The sequence below is a fragment of the Vicugna pacos genome, chromosome 11 (assembly GCF_048564905.1).
Source record: "Vicugna pacos chromosome 11, VicPac4, whole genome shotgun sequence".
Taxonomy (NCBI): domain Eukaryota; kingdom Metazoa; phylum Chordata; class Mammalia; order Artiodactyla; family Camelidae; genus Vicugna; species Vicugna pacos.
In genome coordinates this window covers 12208709-12233449 of record NC_132997.1, presented here as the reverse complement: position 1 = coordinate 12233449, position 24741 = coordinate 12208709, and the positions used below count along the sequence as shown (strand labels likewise).

The following is a 24741-nucleotide window of genomic DNA, read 5'->3' as shown; positions in this document are numbered from 1 at the left end:
ATGTTAACTGAGTGTATCTCATGGGCTGGGCATTGTCCTATTTGTACTGTGTGTTCCTTATTTGAGACAGTGAGCTCACCTAACCTCAATGACCTCTTTAAAATATTAGACTTTTTATTTTGAGATGTAATGTAGATTCCCATGTGGTAGTAAGAGATTATATGGAGAGGGCATGTGGACACTTTGCCCAGTTTTCTTAATGGTTCCATCTTGCAGTGTTGGGGTACAATTAATTACTGACTCACTAACAATTTGAGGTTTGTGTTATTGCCGTTATTTCTATTCATGATTAAACTGGGGCTTAGAGAAGCACACAGGCCTGCCCAGGTCACCCACATTGTTAGTGCAGAGTCGGGTGAACATGGGCTTGGGATTTCCAGGCAGTACCATTATGATGGCTTGTGGCAGGGAGCAGCGTTCACTTTGAATGTTTATTCATTCATTCAACAAACATTTATTGAGTAATCTCTGTGGGTCAGATGCTTTCTTAGGGTTATCTGATTCTTCAGCAGTATTGAGAATCAGGTAATATTAATATTTTTAATCTGAGAAAATTAGCTCTGTGAGTTTATAACCCACCCAAAGGAAGTATAGCTCATAAAGGAGGGATAGAACATTTGAACAGTCACCTCCTTTTATGCAGGTGGTACCCTAGGCATTTTACATTTGAACACATCTGTAATCCAGATATATTCTTCTAAGGCAAAGATTTTTTTTTAAATGAAGTATAGTCAAGTTTACAATGTTATGTCAATTGCAAGGTGCTTTTAGACTTTTGAATTAAAAAATACATTTTCAGCTGGGTAATTAGGTGTATTTATTTGTTTCATTTTTAAAATGAGGTACTGGGGTTTGAACCCAGGACGTCATACATGCTAAGCATGTGCTCTACCACTGAACTGTACACTCTTCCCCAAGGCAAGTTTTCTTATCCATTATTATGAAGCTTAAGGGTTCAAATAAATTGGATAGAAATCCAGATCTTTTGATACTACTGTGGTCCTTTTCTTTATATTCTGCTGAAGGGGGTTGGGGAAAGCATTTCCTTTGTTCATTTCTTTATTCAGCATTTTTGAGCAGTGACTTTGCATCAGGGCCTTGCTAGGTGCTTGGAAATATAAAATAAGAACTGACCCTTCTCTGCAGAGGCAGGAAGCCTAGGCCAAAAGCTGGGTAATGTGATCCGAGCTACAGTGGCCATGTGCAGACTCTGAGGACAAACTGTACCGTTGGATTTGCTTTGGCTTCCCTTGCTTTCTGGCTGGTACACACCAGGTCACCGCAACCCAGATGGGCCCGTAGCACACAGCAGATTATGTACCTCGATCTCCTCTCCCCTCTCGGCAGGGCCTGCAACATGAGCATCCCTGACTACGTGCAGTGTGCTGAGGACCACCAGACTCGTCCCGTTGTGGTCCAATCCATAGAGATCATCTCAGAGGAGAATTTCTTTTGCATCTATCAGCTACTCACCTTGGTGAGCCATATCAGCCCATGCGGCTCACAGTGGACACACTGTATGCACTACAGGCACCACTATGTGCCCGACAATGGGTGGAGCATCTTCCAGACCCACCGCAAGGTCGTGGGCCTTGTCACCATTACCGACTGTCTCTCTGCCAAGGCCTTCGAGAAGCTGCACGTGCAGAGGGGCTGTATGGCACCTCGTTCAATGAGTCTTAGCTTTTGTCTTTGTGCAGCATGGGGAGGTAACCGAGCAGCCGCGCACCGAAGTTGCCCTCAAACTAAGAGGACTGCAGGGTGGTGGAGAAGAGGATCGAGGACTTCACTGACTCACTCTTCATCTTGCTCAAGTCCAAGTGGCTGGATGGTGGCCCCAAGATATCTGGGGACAAGATCCCCCTCCTCTGCATCCCGTTTGAGAAGGAGGAATTCATGAGACTGAACACAGAGAGCAGGTAAGTTTACCTGGAGGCCAGCCCACCCTGGCTGTGTGCCGGATTGCTTCCCTACATCCAGAAAGGGATCAGCAAGGAAGAAGTCTGTCTTGTAGCCAAGGGGAGGGGAGGTGCAGCCCGCCGCTTTACAGATATTTCAAAGAGAATCCGCCTTTGTTTCAGAGAGATCCTTTTAGGGTTAGTGTGGACCCTTACTCCCGCTTTACAGCCAGGAACATGGTGGGAACCCTGGAGTTGCTGTCCAAGAAAGTAGCCAAAGCCACGGATGCTAGGAGCACTGGGGAGGAGGCTGGACTGAGCTGAGATGTGCTGTAGGTCAAATGCACATTAGACGCTGAGGCTTGTCTAGTAAAAGTACATAAACTATCCCTTTACTTCCTATATTGATTACATGTCAAAATGATAGTATTTAACATACAGTAGATTAAGTAAGATCTGTTCTTAAAATCACATTCTAGTATTTGTTTTTTGTTTGTTGGTTTGTTTCTTTGTTTAAAATTTTAAACGTGGCAACTGGGAAACTTTCTTTACATGGCTCTCATTTCATTTCTGTTGGGCAGCCTGTCCTGGGACAGTCTCATCCCTTTGCTTATAGATGAGATGCTGAACCCCGAGAGGCAAAACGAGGCGCTGGTTTAGCTGCTGCTGGATCCGCTGTCACCTGCCTCCCAGGCCCAGCACCTTTTCAGCTCAGGCAGTCTCTTCCTGCCCGACAGCCACCATGCCATGTTAGGACATCAGAAACACCGCCAGGGACTTCTGAATGAACTCCTTATGCAGGGAAAGGCGTATCACGGTGTTTGGGACAGAGCAGGGAAATGTTCATTCTCAGTTTGTCCCTGTGATTAAGTCAAAGGCCCCACTTTGCCTCGGAAGTACAGACGAGCTCTTCTGGGCTGCCTTCCCCCCCACCTTCTGCTCTGTTTCCCTGTGTATCTATCGTGCTGTCCCTCGGGCAGAAGAGGGTGAGATGCCTTTGCCGAGACGTGGTCCCCCTTTTCTGGGGTGAGTGAGGGAAGCTGTGTCCCCCTAGCCTACGGCCTCTGTCCTTGAGTCTGGAGAGGGCTCATGGTGGTCCCACAGGTGACGGTCAGAGGACCTGGCATGTGCTACCAGGCCCGCTTTGGAGGAGGTGCTCTGTGATTCTTGAACTTACGTAAGATCAGATCCTACTTTCTGGTTGTTGGTAAGTTGGAGGAGAAGATGCTAGAGAATTGATAAATAGAATGTCTAGACCAGCCCTGTGAGTGAAAAGCACGGGGGACCCGAGTCCCACCTGCGAGAGCCCACCTAGCAAGCTCTGGATGAATATTCTGTTCCTCCCCGGACATACCTCTATGGCTTAAGGAAGAGGAGAGGCATGTCGTGGCCATGATCTGTGCTTGTCCTCACAGGGCCCTGTGATCTACATGCCCGCAATCCCCATCTACTTCTTGGAGATGAGCTGACATGTTTAGGAGCCTGGGCAGTGCTGAGGGCATAGCTGCCAGCACCGTGCTACACAGAGTCTGGCTCCGTTCACCTCATCTGTCAACTCCTGCTGAGGCCCCAGACATTAGTCAAGGTAGGTTCATCAGCGAAACCTAAGCAGGGACCTTCTTCTCCCCCTGGACAGACTGGTGAGTGAGAAGTGGAAGCCTGGAGCCCTGCCCCAGACCCCACGCCAGTGCCACTTCTTTTGTCATAGGAGGCACTGGTGACATTTTTGCTCAACAAATGCTTGTCTCTGAGTCTGCAGACCCACCAGAAAATGCCAGCTTGTTTTTGCCTTTTGAAGTCTGCCCTTGGGACTTAGCGTAGTAGCCGGATGTGTACTTAGCCCACAGTGGTTCAGCGCATTAAACTTCCCTCCTTGTGGGTCTGTCTGTTCTGGTACCATAAGGGCTCAGCCAGCATCTGAACGTCAGTGAGATAACGCGGCCAGTGAGCTAGGGTCAAGCATATTCTCCTCCAGTCACTTCTACTCCATTGTTGCTTTTACTATTCCACAGTCATTAATTTTTTAAACAATGCTTTGGTGCAGGAGCAGAGCCTCATTCTCTCCTGCTACTCTTGGTGGAAGTGAGTAAATCTGTCCAGACTGAAATGCGACCAAAATTTGTAGCTCAAAAGCTGCCTCGACGCTTGTAGGTGGAATTTTGGTTAGGGGCGCTGAACACGTTGTGGTCCCCTGGCAGCGCCGCTCCCCTCAGGCCCCTGCTTTCCCTGGAGCAGGAGGTGAGGGTGGGTCTCACCATCCCCACGTCCCTGACCTCACACACTCACGTAAATTCTTGTACATGCAGTCAAAATCATTTTTGTTCTTGTGTGTTTCTAATTTTCTCTTGTTCCTCTTTTCTTTTTTCTTTATTCCTTTTTCACTTGTACTGCCCAGTGAACATGTTGTTGCTTCTGAAAATGTGGGCTGTGCACACCCTGCATTGGAAATAGCCAGATTGCCCTCCGTGCGTCTCCATCGCTTTAAAAAGCAACAACTTAACAGCTGTTTTGATCCATCTATTATCTTAGTCATTTTTTAATTTTCTAATTTTTTGGAATATTTGCTTTGTTAGCTCATCACCCACTGGTGTTTGATACCTGTTGAAATCCTTGCTTTTGAGGAACATGTTTGGTCGTCCTTTTATTTGGTGACAAATGCGCTCTTATTAAATTTGTTTGATTGTTTTGTAGAAGTAAGATGCGATTTGATTTAGGCGGCTGCTGAGGCATTCTTTTCATGGAGTATTTAAACTTGTAAGGTTTAATTCTGCAGCATTTTGCTCGATTCCTGCTTTTACACAAACGTGCTCGGCACGCGGTTCCTGGCTGTCGCTGTGTGACGTGCGTGACGGCGCTTCCTGGCCGGCGGTCACTGGAGAGGAAGTGGCCGCCACGGAGGTGACAGCTGCAGGGGCCGCTGTTGGAGGAAGTGGTCACCGTTTGGTTCTTTAATTTTTTTTTTTTTTTACATTCAACTTCCCCGTGCCATTTACATTACTTTGCCTTCATAAAGGGGCAGAATTGGGTCTAAAATCCATGCCACTATTTTGTTCCCTTTACGAGGCTGGTTTTTCTGAGTATCAGGACAACATGGCCTTCTCCTAAGTAGCTGGCTCACCTGGATCTGTTGGACACAGGGACTGCTAAAAGGGCCGTAGCTTCCTCTCTGCTCCAGCCAGTGGGCATTCAGAGCTGGGTCTGTGGTTTGCCTCAGCATCCGTGCAGACCTCCCTGCCTCGGCCTTTACTTTTAACCCATGTTGGCAGTAAAGAGCTGAATCCGTTTCTGTTGCAGCTGACGTCCACCACTGACGGCCGTGTCGTTAGTTTGTGTTAGTCAGTCTCCAACACCCCAGACAACCGTGAAAGAAGATGATTTGGCAGACCTAGGACCTTGGATTCTCACCCCTACCCTGGTTCATCTCACCTGGCGGAATTGTTTGGTCACCACCATCATGCTGACCATGAGGCCTTGTTTCTCCTTTCATGCTCTGGTCCAAATGTGGACACTTCATTTTTCACTGAATTTGTCTCGCTTGAGACAGGCCAGAATATCTGAATGAGTCCATCACATTCTGGGTGGGGAACAGAACAGAAGTAAGTGTCACAAGTAGATGGAGTCTAGGCTGTCCGGGTTGGCAAATGCAGGCTGGGATCTGTGATGGCCGGGCTGTACCTTGGACACAGGCCTTTCCCGTGGCCCCTGAGAGCCCATGAGTTGAAGTGATAACAGCCTTGCATGGGTTCCCTCATCCTCATCTGCTCATTGGCAAGTGTGTCTGCTAATTAGGAGCTCCCCCAGACCTTGGGCCCTTCAAAGCTCAGACCACGGGAGAACCTTGAGTCCCTCCTCCTGGGACTCCTGTGTGAGAATCCAGTGCCTTCTGAGGTGAACAGCGGCAGGAGATGCCTCCCCCTCCAGGGAGCACCCTACGGAGGACTGTTAGTGCACCATGCTGTGAGTTTGTGTGTTTCCGGCCATGGTCCCTGCAGAACTACACTTGAGATGGGCTTATTGACGGACTGATTCCAGGGCAGGGCTGGGGGGGACGGAACAGTGGAAATTGAATGTGACCTCAGACACCTCGGTGGGTGCTGGGGCTGTTACTAAAATGGGGAGTCTGGGAGATACCTGCCAGGAATGGAATTCCAGAGTAAATGGTGGACATGAGGCATTTTTAAGATGCCATTTGTCATCCAAGTTAGGACTTCAAAGAGGCACTCGGGTCGATGAGCCTGGGGCTCAGGTGAAGGAGCCGTACTAGAGATACATTCTTAGCTGCTGTTCACAGCCTTGCATGTGAATTAGATCATCTCGAGGGCTGCAGACTGAGGCTGAGGTGGGGTAGGACTGTGTCTGGATTGGAGGAAAGCCCAGACCATGCAGCTTTGGTGTGTCAGTCAGTGGCGTTTGCCATTGTCAAAGCAATGCCAGTTATCCTTAAGGGGCCGGGGGCTGGGCAGGACCAGCCAGGAAGAAATCTGAAGGGAGGGTCATGGCCAAGTGTGCGTCTTGGGAAGGTGCAGAGTCTGCAGGGTCCGGGAGGATAGACTCCTCAGAAGCTAGAGTTGGAGTGAGGAGTGGGGAGAAGTTTGTCACAATCACCTGTGAGGGAGGGAGGGAGGCCTTGGGAGCCCCACCATACCGGACTCGTTTTCCCATGAACAGAAGGCAGTTAGACAGAGGATCTGAGGTGAGAAGGGATGGGCACTGGGAGGGGAGCCAACCTGGAGAATGGTGCTTGGAAAGTTCTGGAATAGTCTCCCTGAAAAATAGAGTTAAAAATACCCAGACTCTTAAGAACATTGTTAGTGACTTGGGAGGAGGCAGTTGTTTTTCTGGCCTCCTAAGGGTAAGGCATGTATCCAGGGATACACAGAAGATACGGGTAGTCTGTTTCAGGGGCTTGATCATTACCGGGGGAACAGTGCAAGTTTAAAGGGGGAGAAGGGCAGCGGAGGGAAACTAGCCAGGCCCCGTGTCACGTACCAGTCGGCCGCCCTACTTGCGTGTTGCATTCACATCCATGCCTCCCAGGTGGGCGGTGGCAGCCCCCTTTTGCGGTTTGGGAAGCCTTCTCAGAGGGGTTAAGGAATTGGTCCATTTAGCGGCTAGTAAATGCTGTAGCAGGATTCAAGCAGGGCCTTGTCAGACTTCAAGGGCATGTTCTCTCTACTGTTTCCAGTACTTCCCTGTTATACTTGGAATGGTGAAGTGGGTCAGTTTTGGAGCCTTTCAGGAAAAGTATGATTTAAGCGCCTCTGGACCGTTTTACAAAGCTCAGCGTTGTTTGATGGTTCTGAAGCACGCAGTGATTTTCGCCCCACAGAGGTAACGTCTAACTCCTTTGTCGATGTCGTGGTTGCAAATGATGTACAGGTTCAAAACCACACTTCGCAGCTTCTGAAGGGAAACTCTCCAATTCTCCCTTGATCCGCTTTCTTCCACGGGATGTAACTGTGCTGCAGCATAGGCCTGAGCTTTCCGTATGGAGTGAGGGTTTAATATCCGATGTTAGCATAAAACGGTCAGATGAAGAAAATCGACGTTGACAATTTATTTTTGGGTTTCATTAGTCAAGATATACTATCAGTTAATGGCCCATATTACAAATGAAATTGAGTACAGGACATTGCATTTCTTCCTTTCTATTTAGAGTTCTCTTACAGAATAATGTTGCCTGCTTTGGAACATCAGCTGCACCACTCACGGCACCTATCAGTGTGTTGGTGTGATTGCACTTACAGAGTGAATGTAATCTGGGCTTCCTCAGCCCCGAACACTTCAGTGCAGAATCACGGGCTGTAGCCATCTGTTAGTCACGCAAATACTTCTAAAATTATATGATGCTAGAAAAGGAAGAAGAGAGAGAGAGAGATTGCCTTTATCAAATTTCCTTTCAGTTCTAACTGCAAACTGTTGTTGAGCAGCTCTGGTTTCCTTTGGATATGAATATATACATTTCTTTGCATGTAACCTGGGTTTTGGACTAGAACACCAAGTTTTTGCTGTCCCCAAGCCACAAAAATAGTAGCCAAATTGGACCCGTGTGAAATAGTTTATAGTTTTTTCTGAGAATGTATCCTTGAATTTGGGACTTGGGCTGTGATTTTTGCTTTTTGCTTCCCCCACCCGTCTTGTAATCTCTCACTCCTTCCCACGTGGCCCCCAAGGGTTCGTGGACTCAAAGGAGCGGGCAAACACCCAGTTGGTCACCATGTACTGCTGCTATAGATAGAGGCCAGACAAGACCTAAAGGACATTATCAGAGAGGACTTCCTGGAAGAAATGGGCTCTACATTCAGTTGTGAGGACAGAGTAAGAGTCAGCCAGGAGAAGGAGTCAAGAATGTGGCTCAGGTCGCAGGTGCAGCCCGGGTAGAGGCCTGGAGGCTTTTGGCGTGGGGACCTGGGGAGAGTGCCCTGTGCGGTCCAGGGTGGAGGGAGCCCCTGCTGGGGAGGACACTGGAGAGAGTCCGTGGTGTAGGGCTTTGGAAGAAGTTGAGTTTTACTAGAACTGACACAGTAGGCAGTGAAGGGTGTCAACAGCAAGTGACCCTAAGGAAAGGTACTTCTGGTTTTGCTTCAGATATACTACAGACAAAAGGGTCGGGATGGGCGAGAGCAGGTATGTCAGTCCCTTTGAGACCCAACCCGTCATTCATTTATTCATAACACGTGCACTTCAGTGAGTCTAGGGGAGACAGAGTGTAGCCACATTAGTAAGCAAAATGTATTTGCTTCTTGAGAACTTAGCATTGTCAGAAGTTGACTTAGCCTAGAATGTTTTAGGAAGAGAGGAACAAATTGTGGAGGTTGGAGGGAGGGAAGGCTTCCTTGGGAAACAGTCAAAATGAGCCTGGAGGCAAGTGGGAAGTAGGAGCAGGTCTGGGGGCTCCTGAGGTCACTGGGGACCTATGTCCTGAGATGAGACTGGGCGAGCAGGGCCTGGGGTGGGGCTAGAACTCTACCAGGGAGCCTCTGAAGTGTTTGAAGTGGGATTGATGTAATCAAATTTGTGCTTTGGGAAGGCTGTCATGGCTCTGTGTATCTGTGTGTAGCGGGGAAGAGGGGGAGGGTGCCACCAACTGGGGGATCATTAGAAGGCCATTCACAGGCTGGGATATGGGCATCGGGGCTACTTCGGGATGGCAGGGGCAGTGTGGATGCCGGCTTTCCTTATGTGGGGCTTGTTACCGGGGCTGCCCTAGAGGCACCTTGTGGCTGGAAGGAAACGGATGGAGGCCGCCAGGTGGACATTCCTCTTCTCTCCTTCCATGCCTAGTGTGATGATCTTAGCTCAGCCAACATTTGGAACAAAAGAGCTAATCTCCCGGGTTGCCCAGGCCTTTGTTGAGCTCCTTCGAGTGAGATCTGGTAGGATTTAGGTTTGTGTTCATATCTGGATGTTCACTTAGCTAGAAACGTCCTGTCATTTTGATTTCCATAGGGGTTTTTATTCCTGATAAAGACTGCTTTCTTGGTGACAGGAAAATTAATACAGCTGTTGTCTTTTTCAAAAAACATCATATATTTTAAGAACTTTAATATTCAAAAGAATAGGAATATAAAAATATTTAAGGAAGACTTTGGTGTGGTTTCTTTGCTTTCTGAGCTAATGTGGAGTTAGAGCCATTGCATTACTTAATAGCACATCCTTGCCAGTATTTAAAGAGCTGTTAGTGAGCGCCCCAGGCCCCACCTCTCAGAATCGTTAAAGTTTGCTCTGAAATAGTGAGGTCATAAAGGTCTTGTTTTCAGAAATCAAAAGGTTTTAAATACGCACCATAGCTCCATTTATAAAATAATAATAAGTTCAAAATTAAGAAAGTGGAGGATAATTGATTTTTTTTAAAGCCTAAACATAAACTTTCTTGTGCTAATGTTGCAACTGGAAATTTTGAAAAGAAAAATCCTACTGCAATATCATCTACGTGGTATATATATATCAGTTTCACGCTTGAAAAGTAACTGCGCAGTGGTTTTCAAAGTCAGGAGCATTCCAGCTGAAATACTGGCAGTGGTGGCTGCTGGTTTTCAATGGAAGAGCCTAAATTTGCCTTCTTAGCTTTTTTTTTTTTTTTTTTGTACTGAGAAGGTTGAGTAGTGCTTTGCCAGCATGATTTTCGGGCAATTTGAGGTCAGATGTCGTGTACCAGCAGTGAGATATTTCCATGCATTTTATTTTCTGGACATCACCAGGGCACATGTGGGGTTTGTGCCTGCAGGCTGGAATGCTGTAGGACTCCCTGATCCATCACCGTTATGTCCTGGTGCTGCTCCAGTCAGTGAATGATTTTCTGTGACTTGGAGGTAATGTGGTCTGATGGAGATGATCAGATGTGCAGTTAAAGTGCTATTAATTGAAATAAGAGTAACCTAGACACATTGCTCTAACAATACAGGATGAGGGAGGAGGATTGGCTGAGCTGCTTGCAGTGGGGTGTCTTCTCAGGTGACTCCCTCACCGTGATTCCTGCCAATATCCGCCCCAGCCCTGCACGGTAGTCCTGCCGAAGCAAGCAAGCACTTTGCTCAGAAACGCACTGAATTTCCTTGTGCCTCTGTTTGTTGGCTTTTTTTTTGAAAGCACATTTTGCCCTTTGCTTAAATGCCATCCATGCTAGTCACCTCTTACACTCATTTTTCTGGACCTCGTCCATAAATAGCTGCTGAATGGATGAACAGAATGTAGTATCTCCATGTAGTGGAACATTATTCACACTTAAGAGTGAGTAAAAAAGAAAAAAAAAGAGGAGAATGAAAAAGCCACCTGTTTTGGGAATTCCACCCTGACTCTTCAACCCACACTTTTCCGTTCGAAACCCAATCACTTATGCTCCACTCTACTCTTTTTGATAGTACTTACCACCTTCTAATAATCTTTAACGTTTCCAAAAAAAAAAAAAGAAAGAGATGCTGATACCACTTCAAAATATACAAGCCTTGATAACAGCTTGTTATTTGAAAGGAAGCAGACACAAACGGTCACAAATTGTTGATTTCAGTGATCTGAAATGCCCAGAATAGGCACATGCAGAGGCAGAGAGCAGGTGATGGTTGGAAGGGGCTGAGTGGAGGGGGATTAGGGAGTGAATGCTAGTGATAGGGGGATTCTTTTGGGCTGATGAAGTGTTCTGGAAATAGAAGTTGATGAGGGCTGCACAACCGTGATTGTGCAGAAGACTGCTGAGCGCTGTGTCTGGGAGTGCCTGTCGTTGGGGCATCTTTATTTTGTTCTCATTCTGCAATGTGAAGTGCCATCTTCTGCTGTGGTCATTCTACTCCTGTGAGTGGTGAGGGTCAGAGACTTTGTAGAGTTCTGTTCCTTTTCTCCCTCTGGCTGAGTGTAGGCAAAAAAATTTAAGCCTGAGAAGTGCTCCATCTGCAGAAATGTCTTTCAGTTTTGCCTGGTGTAAAAATCTTGAGAGCTTTTAACCGTTGAGGCTAGTCTGTGGGGGTAAATAGCCCATGAAGCCTGGGTGAGCCCGGGAAGAGCCGGGCTTCCCTCCCAGACACAGGTGGGGATTTCACCCCCTTTCAGGCAGTGAAGGGCCCAGACCCGTGAGCAGAGTTGACAATCGTGAATATTTACGTGTATCCGCTGCTTCATCTTGGATATTAATTTCAAGCTGAGTCAGTTTGTGGCGGCAGCCTCATCCTACATCAGGAATTTATAGTATCTGCTCTTTGAGGTGAAGACCTGACAGACTTGATTATTTAACAGTCTGCCTTGAATTGATATCTCAGATTCCTTTGTGAAAAGCAAAACAGCAGAAATACAGACGTCCTTTAATGCCAATGTGGCCTGGAACAGGTTTAGTCTCTGTGCCTCAGTGGCCTTATCTGTGGGTGGGGAAGATGATAACAGTGCTTCCCTCAGAGGAGCTGGTGAGGGGAGAGTGAGAAGCACAAATGGAGGACTTACACGAGATGCTCATAAATGACCGAATTTAGTGCTCTCCGCCTGGTGAGGCCTGAGGGGCAGAGATGTCAGAGCAGAGCAGTCCTAGCCGGAGCTCGATACGTGATGGTAGCTGTTATGATCAGTATCACCACTGTGGTTTATCAGGTAGTTTTAAGACTTGGTAATATGATTTCATGAATAATGTTAAAAGACTAGACATCTCAGATCCAGTTTACATAGTCCTCAAGATTTCTTCTGAGAATTGGATGGTTTCTTCCCCATCTTAAATCTGAGATGAGTCTCTAAAAAATTCCCTATTCCTCCATCTTTTTGCTTTAATTCTCTATTTCTTACAAAACAAAGTTTTTAGATGGAGTTACTGGGGACTGAACTGAGGGCCTCATGCATGCTAAGAACATACTCTCCCAAATGAGGTATAATCTCTTCCCTGATTTTTTTTAAAATTTACATCTTAGTTTTCAGAGGTTAGAGGCCTCTAATTCTTTTTCTGGAGACTTGTCCATGAACCTGTAAATCTACAATTAATGGACAAAATTTGGTTTATTAAAAAAAAATCTATAGAATATTCTGCAATCCATCCAAAAGGAAATTCTCATGGACTTAGAATGTTTCTCCTTTAAGGTGATATCTCCTGTTTGGTCGAGCTTAATTTATTAACTGCCATCCTCCTCATCATCATGACCAAACTCGCTGTGAGTGGACGCCTAACTGAGGCTAAAATGCTTTGCTCATATTTTACTTCATAGCAGGTGTTTGATTGTAGGTATCAGTGTCTCCTTTTTTGTAGCTGAGGGATTGAGAGATGGGTCAGCTTGCCCCAAATCACACGCAGCTGGCGGTGGCTAGCTCGATGCTGGAATCCAGGCTGCACAGGATGAATTCTCAATTGCTCCTCTAATCAGCCTCCCGTTGAGTGTTTTCCCGAACTCCTGTGAGTCCATAAATGACCGATTTTAGCTATCTCAGCCTGATGAGGTCTTCAAAGGAGAGACACCAGTGAGAATGTGAGGCAGAGTGACATAAATTAAAATTGTACATTTTCACAAATGTTTTATTCTCAGGTAATGACTTTAAAGGTAATATTTTTTTAATTTAGTGCTTTGTGAGAACTAAAAACAAAACATTTAAAATAACTATTGTGCAAGAGAGAAGTGGTCTTTGAAAGTCCAACTGTTGCTAATGATGTTACTTGTTTTTTCTAGTAGTGTTTATTTACTGAAAAATTTCCAAACACTGAATTTGTTTTATGTAGTCTTAGTATGAAAGAAAACTTTGTCAGTGAGTATTGTAAGTAAAATCCTTACTCTTTTCTTTCCTGATGATGAATATCTTAGTTGTTTACCTGGCTTAAGTATATTTCATCATTTGTGAAATTTGAGTAATATGGTTTACCTTGTCTGACTGTGAGAGCTGGACGCCTTGTATACAAAGCACCGTATAGGTGCTTAATAAAAATGTGCTGTCACAGTGACTGATAGTTTAGAAGTATCAACTCTGAATACTAAAAAGTGTAGCTTATTTCTGATGCATATTCAATATGTATATATATGATATACATTAATATGGCTTAAAGAAACTAGGATTCAGTTTTTTTATAAGTGCAGTATGAAGCTTTATTGAAATCTGTGTCATTCTAGTGAGACAGGGACTACTTAAATTGCCTTAAGCAGACGACCTTGAAGATTATTTACACAGAATGTGTATTGTTACAGCTCAGAATTCATGTTGCCGTGTAACCATCCATCAGACATTTAATTTCTCGGGATTCTGACCAGAACCATTAAGTTTAGAAAAATCCACATTGATTATTTTCAGGGAATAAGCTTCTCTCTTTTGTGATTAAAGAATATTTTGATTTTTTTCTGCACTCTTTTCAGGTTTTAAAATTTCAAAATTTTGATTTGACATGTCACTTTTTTAATAGAGAGAATAAAGCTCATGCTGTTTTAATATGTAAATAAATGTTTTTGTATTTCAACAAACTTGTATCATTTTCTGGCTCTTTGAGAACTATTTTGCAAGATACTTAGATTACCTACTGTTGGAGAAATACAGACGTGACTTCTATGAATATAGGCGTAGTACAGTTCTGTTGGTTTTTACTACAGTGCAAGACATGAGACCTAGGAGAGCTTTGCTGCTGATTGCCAGGAGGACAGATCTCAGGTCTCAGTCTCCCCTCATGTAAAATGAAGTGGCTGGACTGGAATCTTTCCACTTCTAAGATGAATTTCCATGAGCCTATGTATTTTGTTTATATTTAGGAGTATTAGCAATATCAGATTAAATACTGAATACCCGTCCATTCCCCCGAAGCAAAGTGCAGTATATGCTACATAAGCTTCTAGTTACCTGATTCTCGTTTCTCATCCTACAGTCAATTTTTGTGTTGCATGTTTCCCGGCAACCTGGAAGGTCTTTTTAGCCATAGGTGGCGCTGTTGCAACTTTTTACAGTCTTAATTTTTCTGTTTGTAAAATAAGGCTTAAACAATGTGATTTTATTTTGATTTCTTTGCTTAATGCTTCAGAATAGCACAATGTCCATTATGTCTTTCTACCTGGAAAAATTTTTCTGCTTATATCATAGTTTTATTCTGTTATCTCGCTGTGAACATTTCAGACTTGCTGTGCAAACAATGGCAAAATCGGCCTTTTCTTCTAGTGTTAGAAACCAGTGAGCCGGGATTTTATAAAACAGCTAGAAGCTGCCTCTGGAGCACCATAAAGCTGAAAAGTGTGTTGAGTTCCCTGAGTATTGACCCCGCCGCTGTGTGTTAATTGGTGGCAGTTGATTTGGTACATATATGAAGGGGTGTAGTTTCTTGACTTGGGTTTGCCTGCACGTGCTGCCACTGAACCACGTGATCCTGAGTCAGCTCGTTCTGAGTTTTCCCCTTGTCTGTGAGAAGGGGACGCTCATATCTGCTTTGTAGAATTGTGAGAATTAGTAATTATGTAACGTGTTTAACACAGTGGGTACGTCAAGAGAGCTCATAAACTTTAGCTGCTGTTTTGTGTGAAGCCATCATTTTATAGTCTTTGGTAATTACAAAGAAACAAGAAAATAAGAAAAGCTGATTTTATGATGAAAGATATTTGAGGAGGTTCCATAATTCCTACACCCATAATTTAGCATCAGCAGAGTCAGAACTGTTACACAGTCGCCCTGGACCAACGTTAAGCCACAGAAATTTTTGTTACTTCATATATGTTGGGGCCTAAGGGGAACCAATACTTATACACATGTTGTCTCCAGCAGCCAACTGAGAGATGACACAAAAGAGTAGGCAGGCGTTAAATGTCTTCTTTGTTACTGATGAAGCCACGTTCTCCATGAACTTCAGGGCTGTGGGTAAATGAGTGTCATGATACTGTGTCCCAGAAGTAGAGACTCACCCTGTCCCAGGTATCTCTGGGCCACAACAAGCCTTCCCTTGAGAGAATCTGCCCCATCATGCACAGGGCTGTTCTGCCATGGAGCTGAGCATCCAGGGTGCTTCCCTAGGGTGGCCAACACTGGAGGGAAAGGAAGGGTTTCACATGCCCTGCTTGTCTCCCTGGAATCACAACTCAATCTGTTAATGTGAGGAGGGCTAGCTGTGGGCCAGGGGTCAGGGCTGTGAAGGGAGTAGCACTCTGCATGACCCAGAGGAGTGGGGAGGAGGTATCCCTTCCATCAGTTTAAACAGGTGGTGGGATGGAACAGAAGGGTGCACCCCAAGAGTTTATAAAAGGAGAAATAAAAATTTCCTTTGGGTATTAGTCTAGCCAGGAAACACAGAAGATGATTAGGAAGGAGACTTGTAAACCACTGTAATATTAATTTGACATTTGTTGAGCACCAAAAATGTGCTACATTCTTTTCTGAGTGTTTTACAGAAATGAATCCTTCAATCTTGTCAACAAGCGAGTAAGGAAGGTTTGATTGTTATCCCAGTTTTACAGTGTGGAAATTGAGGCACACAGAGGGTAAGTTGGCCAAGGTCACAGAACCAGTAAGTGGCAGAGCAAGTATTTTCACCCTGGCTGTATGGTATTGTGGCTCCCAGAATGGGCTTTGGGTGTTTAGATGTATCTGCATCCCTCGATTTCTGTACGTCTGTGCCTCAATTAGCCCATAAAGGACAGGGAAAGGAGAGTTACACAGGTGCTCACAGTCGTGTCTCGGCAACTGTCCACGAAGAGTGCACCGTGATTAGCATTAATTGTTTTCCAGGCAGCAGATCTGTTGGTATAACAGAAATTTAGTCCATTGAATTAATGTAGAAATCCTTCCTGCTCTGCTTCTGTCCACACTTGCCATGTGACTGCCTGCCCGTGATTGGGCCGTGGAGGAGAACATATACTCATGGTTGAACTCTGATATTGCAGTCTGGTTCATAGTTTCACGTCTTCTGTTACATTAATAAGTTAAATTTCTGGTTTTCTTGTATCAGTGTCTCATGAGTTTGGTTAATGTGAAACCAGTCCATGGGAGCCCAGGGGTTATGACGGTATAAATTTTTAGCACGTTGTGGCACTTCTAGCCGTGCAGACCTGACTAGGGGATGTACGCCTTTCTCACTGATTTCTCCCAACAGCAGGGTCCTCTCACGGATGTGAGGCTGGGAGCTCTCTGAGTAGCTCAGTCAGAGGCCAAGTCCACCAATCAGAAAATGATGAAGTACCTGGAAGTGGGTTTAATAAAAGTAAAGGGCTTCCAGGTAGTCTGATGGGCCGTTCAAGAAATTTGGTGAAAAGCTGTCCACTGTCTGTGGTTTAGCTTCTTCTTTGCTGTTGAAAAGTCTGGAGTAGATGAAGGGATTTTAAAAAGCAGAAAGGAGTGATTTCAGGTGGTACGTCCACACCGGTGAGAAGTGATGGATGACCGCCTGTGTGAGGCACAGAGTCTTACAAACTTCATAAAACAGCTTCAAATGCTCTGCCATCTGAGTGCACTTCATATGGGGTCCAGTTCATCACTGGTCACGCTGTGAGGGCAAGTAACTGACGATGGCAGAAAGGACACGGAGGCATCAAAAAGGTCTCAGTCATGTTCCCTGTTTAAACAATGTGGCACAGTGTATTATATTTGAGCTGGTTTTTCACTGAACAGTTTTTAGTGTTTTCTGGGACTCCCCAGTGCCCCAAGGTTCCATGCAGCTGGGTGTCCCCTCATAGCAGCTCCGTCAGCGCTTGCCCTGGGCTGATGTGGTGTCACGGGAAGCAGGACGGTCAGCGTCCCCGGCTCCTCTGAGCTCCGTCTCCTCATCCGCAGAGCCTGGTTTCTCATCCGTGTCTACTTAGTAGGGTTGCTGAGAATCACACGTGATGGTTATCAGGTGTGAATTCTGGTTGTCTCTGCGATTGGCAAATAGCCAATAATTGATAGAAACTCTTGTTTTTTTATTGTAATTGTGTCTCCTAGATTGCAGTGGTTTTTAGTCTGCATTTTTTTATAACTTTACTCATTTTTAAATATGCCCTTATTTTATTTATATTTTTTGAGGTACGGGGGACTGAAGCCAGGACATTGTGCATGCTATGCAGGTTCTCTACAACTGAGTAATACCCACCCTCCTTGTCTGCACTTAAAAATAAATATTGCAATACACAAAATAGCTCTTAAACTCCATCATGGGACCTGATCTCTGTATAGGCAATTGAACACGTATACTATTTCAATAAGAATAAATGCTGTTGAGACATACGTTTCTGAATCTGTTAATGTGCTTAAAAGCGATCATAGCTAGTGATAAACACGAGACTTGGATCCAGTACTTCTTAGGGTATGTTTTGCCATCATGGGAAATTACATTCTACCGAGAAGGCTAATTGGGTCTCTTTGATATTTGGATGCTTTAGCAGGTGATCAAGGCTTTCCAAAGCTGACAGTTTTGTATTTTAGACTAACTACAAAGTTATCTTCTAGAAGATGGAAATCATAACCTTGTGAATTTCCCAGTAATCCAGGGGGTATGTGTCTGTGTCTGTGTCTGTGTGAACGTTTGTGTGTGTGATTCAGGAATGTAGAAATAAGTTCCATATAGACTTCTGATATCTTTCTCTTCCAGTTCAAGGTATAAGCATATACTTACACAAATAAATTGATTTTCTTTTGTCATTTGGCATATTGGCGGGAATAAGAGGTTCTCATACTTGTTTCAGAAGGGTTGGGAAGCATGAGCTTAGAAAACGGGAGGAGAAAGAGGCAGGGAGACACTTCACACTTTGTGCAGGATATGAGAAACAGTAGCTTTTCTTTTCTCTTTTCTTCTAAAGCAAACTGGCACTGAATTGTAACACACTATTACTCAGAATTGCTTTTCTAATCAGATACAAGTGCCTCAGATTTTTCAAGGCAACATGAATGATGAAATGTGTTTTAGCATTTATCTTTAAAAGTAGTTTTATTTCTCAAGTAAAAGACTATAGCCTGTTTCTTCCAGCGTCACAAGAAATTCTCATTGATCTATGTACATGTTCTATGTGCTTATTTTCTTTGGGTTTTTTTTAAGTGCTTGTTTCATTGTGGTGTGAATGAATGTTTAAAATTTCTGGATTTTGATCTTTAGAAAATGCTGATTTATCAGAACTGTTAAAAACTTGATTGTTCTTTGGTCCTTGTTTGGTGGGGCACCCTGTTGATTAATCTTGTCTGTTAAAGAGAGAAATTCTTCCTCTAGCCTGCAGATCATTAAGTATATGGTTTGCAGTATGCCTTTAAATTTCATTGAATGCATTGAACATGATTGTCCAGTGAATTTTGAGTTGACTCATAGTAATGACTTTGCTTTGTTTCTGTGGCTTTTACTCCCCACAAGAGCTTGAATTCTCTGTTGCATTTTGTATACGTGTTCTTCACAGTGGAAGACATTTTTTACAGAGGTGGTTTTTCCTAACACCTCTGAATGCCTTCTGTAATTGATACAACAATAATCTGTTATTTCAATGCTTAATTATTTCATAAACTAGTTTTTGGCTTAATCAGAAACAATGACAGAGTGATAATAAAAAATAAGAAAACTTTCCTTCCTTTGAAGAATAGAAATCAGGTGGTCAGGCTCACCCATGCTTTGTGCCTGACACACTTAATCTCATGTCATTGTGTATCATGATTCGGAGATGGAGTTGCTTCAGGTTTATTGATTTTTGTTTTAACATTTGTTTTGAATTCTTTCTCCAGGCTTATGTATCCTGTTGGGTTTGTTGAAACTGTAGAAGGGAAACAAAAGCTTTTTTTGGTTTCCGGAGGCCTGAGTTGCTGATGATAAAGAGTTGAGGGTGGGCTGAGGAACAGAGTGACACTCCCTCTGCTCCCAGCTGAAATTGATGAACAATGAAATCAATTAAGTGTATCGGTATTTGACCAATAGAAGTTAGCGAGCCCAAACTGGCTAGTTATGCCCAAAGAAAGTACTGAATTCACCTGCAGAATTAGGTGCTTTACCAAGAAGAAGCAGCTTAGAGCAATCAGAAAAATCAGTCCTATGATGAGATATAAAATAAATATAATATCTTTTATTTCTGAAACTTTTCTACGTTAAGTTGTGTAGAGCTAAAATTAAGTTTCAAGCACCAGTAGTTAACAGTGTGGGTGGTTCTGTATGATCATTATTCAGGAATGTGCCTAGACTCTGCTAGAGTGGCTGAAGCTGGCAGGAAAAGACCCAGAGCCAGGATTTGTCACCCTAGGGTGTCCTTCATAATGGTTCCATGTGGGAGCCCATGATTGGGTTAACAAATTTTAACAGACCCCAGCCGCCTGTCAAATTTAAGAAGAAAACGTATGCTTAGTAACTGCTTTGCAAGCAGGGCCCTGTGCATACTCACTCCTGTCTCCTTGCCTTAAAAAGCAGAGATAATGCTTTGCTTGCGTAGATGAGGTTTTAGATAGCACTCTGCTCATCGCAAAGCAATGACCCAGGCCCTCAGCTATAAAGGCTGGGCTTGTGTGCAGTTAGATACTCTATTATCCCCCAAACAAGGACCTAGCTGGTCTGGTGGTCTGCTTTGTAATTCACATGTCTAAAGAATGTATCTTATTCCTCTCACACCATGACTTCGCTAAAGATACACTAAGCCTTTGTACTCATGGTGGATTCTACAATCTCTGTCTCATCCTTCTTTCCCCAAGTTCCTGCTTACTATCACTCAACTGTTAATGACGTTTTCCTTTGATTATACACAATAAATATGGGAGCATTTGAGAGGCTCGTGGAGTTGGGTCCCTACGCCCTCTCGCTTTCTTGACTTTTTCCACAGAGTCTTGAGTATTCATTCCCTGTACGTAAGACTTCTGCCAGCCAGAACCCACAGTTCCAGGTGAGAAGGATGCAGGCTTTATCTCTCCTACCCGAGGGAGAGAGAGTAGAAAATTGAGATCTGCTCTTCCGTGGTCCCTTCCTGCCCCAGGTCTACTCCAGTTCACCTGCAGCCTTCTGGCCTCTGCTCACAGGGCCTCTGTCCCAGGACTGACAGCAGCCTTTTCTTCCCTGGTAAACATTTCCTGTGCCTTTTAGAAGTTGGTCTCTTCTGTGCAATACAACCCTGGCAGATGTGATGGTGGTAAGCGTGCTGGTGGGCAGTCACTTGGGGACTGCCAGGAGCCATGCTGATTCTCCTGAGTCTCACATTCGGGGTTACAGAACTGTCGAGCAGCAGAGGAAGCCCTTTAACGTGAGGCCAGCTCAGCATTGCATCACTTTCATTTTATTTTTGAATTTTCAGTGGAGAAATTATTTGTAGCAAACTGTTCCAGATTTTTGGCTGCCTGCTTTCCTCACCACCATTTCCTTGTTGGCTCTGGTGCTTGTTTTAAGAACCAGGTTTCTTCTCTGGTTATTTCTAGCAGCTGGGCTTGCCGAATCCTTGATCTGCATTTGAAGCAGAATGCTTCTTCGTGATGTCAAGCTGATTTTCCTATTTCTGAATATTTCGTGTACACTCAGCAACCCTTTCAAGTGAAATGCTCTTGTCCAATTCTGTTAACCCACATTTGCCGATCTCCTGCTTTCATGCTGAGGGCAGTTTCTTCTTCCTGTAATAAAAGTTAGCAATTTGCATTTACTATTTGAAGGTTCTGGCCCTAGGTGCTTTTGTCCTTAACAGTTTTAATACAATTCACCCATTAAAATGTACAGCGGTTTTTACTCAATGCCCAGAATTGTGCATCGCAGTCAATCTTAGAATATTTTCATCCCCCAACAGGAAGCCCTGTATGCACAAGCAGTCATTCCCATCTTCCTCATCCTCCCCCAGCCCCAGGCAGCCACTGTTCTCTCTCTGTGGATTTGCCTGTGCTGGACATTTCATGTAAAACAAGTTATTTCATGTAAATGGAACTGTCTATTGTGACTGACTTCTTTCACACTGAGTAACTTTTTCAATGTTTTTCCAGGTTGTGGCCTGGGTCAGTACTCTATGCTTTGCTATTGCTGAATTATATTCTACTGTATATCCGGGCCCCACTGTTTACCCATTCATCAGGTGATAGTCATTTGTGTTGTTTCTGCTTTTTGGGTGTGAAGAGTAATGGCGCCGTGAATACTCCTGTAGGAGTTTTTATGTGGACATTTGTTTTCAGTTCTCTTACTTGGGTGACCAGAGAGCAGAAATGCTGGGTCATTCATAAACCAAATGTTCAACTCTCTGAGGACCTGCCAGGCTGTTTTCTAAAGTGGCCACGCTGTGTTACATCCTCACCAGTAAGGGCTGTGCACTCCGCTTCCTCTGTGTCTTCATTAGTGCTTGTTACACTTTTTTTTATTATAACCTATTGTAGTGAGTGTGAAGCGGTTTCTCCTAGTGGTTTTGACTTGATTTCTTTTACAGCTAATGATATTGAACATCGTTTGATTGTGCTTATTGGCCATTTGTGTATTTTCTTTGAAAAATACATTTTCAGATACTTTATTCACATTTTAATTGAGTTCTCTTTTTCTTGTTGAGTTGTAGGAGTTTTTTCTTTTATTTTATCTGAATACTTAATCAGTTAAATAATTTGAAAAAATTTTCTCCTCTCTGTTGTTTTTTCACTTTCTGGATGGTGTCCTTTGAAGCAAATTTTTAACATTTGATGAACTCCAATTTATCACTGTTTTCTTTGTTCCTTGAGCTTTTGGGGTAATATTTAAAATCTGAGGTATTTTATTTAAACTTTTATATAAAAAATAACTTAATTCTTAAGACCGTTCTAGGAGATGGGTGCTGTGGTTGTCCACAGTCTATGGATAGGAGACTGAGGTGCAGAAAATTTCACTGAAATATCAGTGTCACAGCTACCCAGTGCTGTGGGATTTCAGACCCTCATGTTTGTCCCCAGCATTTGTGATCTTCACCACCATGCTCCACTACTGCCTGGAATCGTTAATGAAAAAGTTTTCCTTTTTTGATTTCTTGATTGTTTGTTTTCTCATTGGGGAACTCACCTCTTCATTTTCCTTGTAGAGATCTGTGTAGGTTTATTTTAGGTCTCATGTACTTATTTATTACTCAGGCTCCAGTGATGATTGTGCCTAGTTGATCTAATCAATTCATGCTCAAGTCTTTCCTGCTCATGACACTAAAAAGAGTCATGATTTACATAATGCTCAAAGAAGAGTGTACTTGAGTGATTTTATTTTTCTAACCAATCAAACCAATCAAATAAAAACCCAGTGTTGGAACAGATTATTAGCCCTGCAGAATAGGGTCACTGTCTTCCTTGTGTTTCATTTCTTTTGTCACAGTGTCTGGATAGTGCCTTGCTGTCCAGCAGTTTTGTGAGTATACGGTGCTCGTGAATCATTGTAAGGAAAGAATTTTGACAACAGACTGTGTTGTTCATTTCACGAGGGAAAAGATCATATAGAAATACTGCTCAGATTTATTTTAAAATTAAGCTTGGTGTTTTGAGAAGGGTTCAAGAAACCATACAAAAATCTTTTTCACTAATTTAAAATCTATCTTAGACACATTATGCTTACATAGCAGAGTAACTTATCAACTAGCCTTGACAAGAGGAGTGTATTATTGATTATCTATTTTAGTTGAAATATTCTACCTGGGATAAAGTAATCAGTGCCCATAAATGAACAAATATGTTCGTATTTCTATGCAACATGGGAGCAGACTTCATATCTTTCTATATAATATATATGACTGTGTGTTTTAATCTGTCTGTCAGTGTTTTTATAGTTTTTCAGCAATGTTGTAACTTTAGAATTCTTCTAAGGAAACCACCCCCAATTCTAGTGCAGTTTGTACTGTGTATCCTTTCTTATGCATGGGATTCCACTGTCCCCTCTGTGAGGAATTTCCTCTCCTATTGAGTTAGTAGCAGAGTTAAAGGAACTATGATTTCTAGGCCTTTGATCTCCATGTGTTTGCAGTTGGCTGTCAATCAAGATTTTCCCTTTCTTGAGTTTTCATTGTTCAATTAGAATTTTGGAAATAACAATTAATATGTTGCAACACTCTCCCTAGAAACTTGATGTGTCTGTGCTTTTCAGGTTCCAATTTAGGAAAATGTAAATGCACTCTTGTTTTTAAATAGTCCTTTTTCACTAGATATTTGTTTTCTTCTTTATAGTCAAAATATTTTTTTCCCAATGAATGAATCGGTTTGCATGTTTTAAAAAATACCTTACTTTTTATATTTCTTATTCTAACAGGTATATTCATTGTACAGAATTTAGAAAATAAGGATAAACACAATTATAACTTAAAAATGGCCTCTAATCTCACCTGGAGATACAGTTGTAAGGTTTGAAATTGAGAATTACAAGTCCTCTCAAATTGTTCTTCTATTTCAACTACGGTTTGGTTACTGAGATCCTCGAATTCCCATATGAATTGTAGCAGCAGATAGTTTCTGCAGAGCAACCCACTGGGATTGTGATCGAGTCAACGTTGAATATATGGATCGCTCTGGGGAGCACTGCCATCCCAAGAATGCTGTCATTTGATCCAGGAATGTGCGTGGTGTGTCTGTCCAGGTATTTAGGTCTTCTTTAATTTTTTTTCAGCATTGCATAGAGTTTACATTGGATTATTTTACTATATTTTTTGCCTTTATACTGAGGACAAGTGTGCAAGGTACCGGGATCAGAAGTGTATTGGAGCTCTGCAACTTGCTGCCACCGGACGCTGTGCTCTTGCTTCGCCCACTGTACAATGTTGCACAAAATAGGACCTAAGTAACTTTCTCTTGAAAGAATGATTATATGATTGCTGGATGATGCTTGAGAGTCCTTGTGATGATGTCTTTTTCCCAGAATTTCCCCTCTTCTTAACTATGCCCTTTCTCTTCCTTTCCTCCAGCCTGTGTTTCAGCCTGCCTGTGGCATTGATTTTCCTTGTCTGTGGACTCTTCCTTTCACTAGTTCATGATAATGTTACATGTGAGATGTGGAAACTTGCTAGATGTCAAGAAAGAGCAAATCCATTGTATGCTAATATTTTTAGAGTGTGTTATTGTTTTATCGATTGAAATTAAATCAGGCTGACCCATTGAGCCATCCCCTGAGCTCTTTTTGCCTTCCTACAGGTGATACTGTTCTCGTTGCTACATGTGCCCTTCCCCCAGACTTGGTTTTGGAGTTGAGTAAGTCACCATCACTGGAGCCCTCTCTTTAAATGATGAAGAGAACATTTGCTCTTTCTCCCTGTTTGGGGACTTGGATGAGATGAGGTAACAGATAAAGAATGGAGCCCCACCTCATTCTGACCCCCGCTCTTTCCGTTCCTTTCTCCAGGGGAAGAGTACAATACAAAAATATAAAGATTGTGAGCTAATGAGATAGACAAGACAACCGATCATTTATTAAATACCCTTTCATGCCAGAAACAAATGTATTATACACACAAAAAGCACATAAAATACGGTAGTACTTTGGTTACAAACGTGGGTCCGAGTTCAAGTCCGGGTCTGGAGTGACAAGTCCTGTGAGATG

The 24741-nt window shown here is 43.4% G+C and overlaps 1 protein-coding gene across 2 annotated transcripts in view; it reads left to right on the top strand.

Annotated features, from left to right (window-relative positions):
* LOC140699628 (trafficking protein particle complex subunit 9-like) overlaps positions 1 to 24741 on the top strand; it is a 217159-nt gene that overhangs the window by 81596 nt on the left and 110822 nt on the right. Inside the window, exon 1 of one of the 2 annotated variants that reach the window (XR_012077864.1) lies at positions 1714 to 1919. The exons of the other annotated variant lie outside the window; for it this stretch is intronic. The gene's annotated coding sequence lies outside the window, so the exon portion shown is untranslated. Of the gene's footprint in view, positions 1 to 1713; positions 1920 to 24741 lie in introns of those variants that run through there. 2 annotated transcript variants of the gene reach the window in all.